The following is a 2,022-nucleotide window of genomic DNA, read 5'->3' as shown; positions in this document are numbered from 1 at the left end:
TGAGGAGATCATAATGTGGGTGCCAGTTGATGATATTTCCCTGGCAAATCATTCTTCTGTGCACGTTAATAGCTTCTGGCCAGAAATCTTGCCAAAGTTAAGCAAGCTGCTCTTTGCAGCCAGTGCTTAGCAATGGGCATTTCCTGGCACAATAATCACAAGTGTCGCAAGATTAGGGGCAACAGAAAGTCTTTTCGTGACCCCTTTGGGGGTTTAACGACCCTTTCACAGGGATCGCCCCATTCATAACAGTAGCAAAATTACAGTTATGAGGTAGCAACGAAAATAATGTATGGTTGGGGGTCACCACCACATGAGGAACTGTATGAAAGGGTCACGGCATTAGGAAGGTTGGGAACCACTGTCCCACAAGAAGCAGAAGTATGAGCCTAGCTGCCAACACTAAGATTGCTCCTTTCCACATCGACACAGTTTGTATGAGGAGGTAGCAAGAAGTACAGGACTCTAAGGCTGGATGTGGGGAACTTCTGGGGCCCCAGAGTGCTGTCCTTAGGAAACAAGGATCATCGGTGTTATTTACAATTCATCCAACAATGAGCTGGTCTGAACCAAGACCCTTAAGAGAAACTGCATTTTGCTCCTTGACGGCAGAGTTAGGAGTTCCACTGTGCACTTTCCCTGAGCCATAAGAAGGGGACTAAATGGACAAGAGGAAGAGATATTAAATAAGTGATCAAAGAAAATTCAGAACAAATACGATGAAAGGAAAAAGAATGCAAAAATCAGCAGTCTTGTGCAAGAGCTGTTCCAGCAGTCCAAGCTTCTTACTGTGTGTCACTTAGGGGCAGGCCAGTGTGGCCAAGCAAATGGTTCTGTGATAGAGGGGAGGGAGCTGGGGTTCTATCTGAGGAAACTCCAGCTCAGAAAGGGAAATAAATGCTCCCATCCCACCACATGCATTAAAGGTGTTTCTTCTTCAAAACAATACCGAACCACACACACAAAATTAAACAAGCAGCTTTCCTTCTACCTGTATCAAGGACTTCATCTTGCTTGGACCCACAATCAATGGTCCTGGAAGCAGCAGTAGCGATCATATGATGCACTGCATTGGGTAAAATGGCACAAAGCCTCTTTAAAGTGTTGAAAAGCAAGGAGATTACTTGGAGAATTAAGGTGCACCTACCCCAAGCCATGATATTTTCAATCGCTTCATACGGAGGTGAAAGTTGGACAATGAATAAGGAAGACAGAAGAAAAATCAATGCATTTGAACTATGGTGTTGGCAAAGAATATTGAAAGTACCATGGATTGCCAAAAGAACAAACAGATCTGTTTTGGAAGTGCAGTCAGAATGCTCCTTAGAGGCAAAGATGGCGAGACTTCCTCTGACATACTTTGGACATACTGTCAGGAGAGACCAGTCCCTGGAGACAGATAACAAGCTTGGTAAAGTAGAAAGACAGTGAAAAAGAGGAAGGCCCTACACAAGAGGGATTGACACAGTGGCTTCCACATGGGCTCCAGCACAGGAACAATTGGGAGACCAGCACAGGGCCTTCATTGTTTACACAGGGTTGCTATGAGTTGGAACCGGCTCAACACCGAACAACCAGCACATAGGTTTATAGCCCAGCTTGGCAGCTTGTTCTGCGTCTTACGGCCCAGAGCATTTCCTCCTGGTTCCATTCTTATTTGGGAGGTACAAAATGAACAATGGAGAGTAGTCGTGTCTAAGAGAAATTGGTAACATACATTCTGTTCCTGTGCTTTATGTAAGAACCCTTGGTGGCACTGAGCTTCGTGTTGCCAACCCAGAGGTCTGAGGTTTAAACTATACTGCTGCTTTCCTGGAGAAACATCAGAAGGTCTGCTTCTATAAAGACTTACAGCCTTAGAAACTATGGTGAGTGGGCCTCACTCCATTGTGGAAGATTTACTGTTGCCAGCAGCCAAAGACATTGTTCGAGTTATGATCAGGTACGAATTTGTTACAAAACTGAGTGCAATTTCCTTATCTAACGACACTGTCCACAGAAGAATAGATGACATGTCTGCTG

The 2,022-nt window shown here is 44.8% G+C and overlaps 1 pseudogene; it reads left to right on the top strand.

Moving 5' to 3' along the window:
• The window catches only part of LOC105979494, a 5,292-nt pseudogene that overhangs the window by 726 nt on the left and 2,544 nt on the right, over nt 1-2,022 (top strand).

Source organism: Echinops telfairi, unplaced genomic scaffold (genome assembly GCF_000313985.2).
Source record: "Echinops telfairi isolate 266 unplaced genomic scaffold, ASM31398v2 ScPeMD7_7424;HRSCAF=8462, whole genome shotgun sequence".
NCBI classification, from domain to species: domain Eukaryota; kingdom Metazoa; phylum Chordata; class Mammalia; order Afrosoricida; family Tenrecidae; genus Echinops; species Echinops telfairi.
The sequence above is the reverse complement of the archived record's forward strand: the minus strand, read 5'-3'. Positions and strand labels throughout refer to the sequence as shown.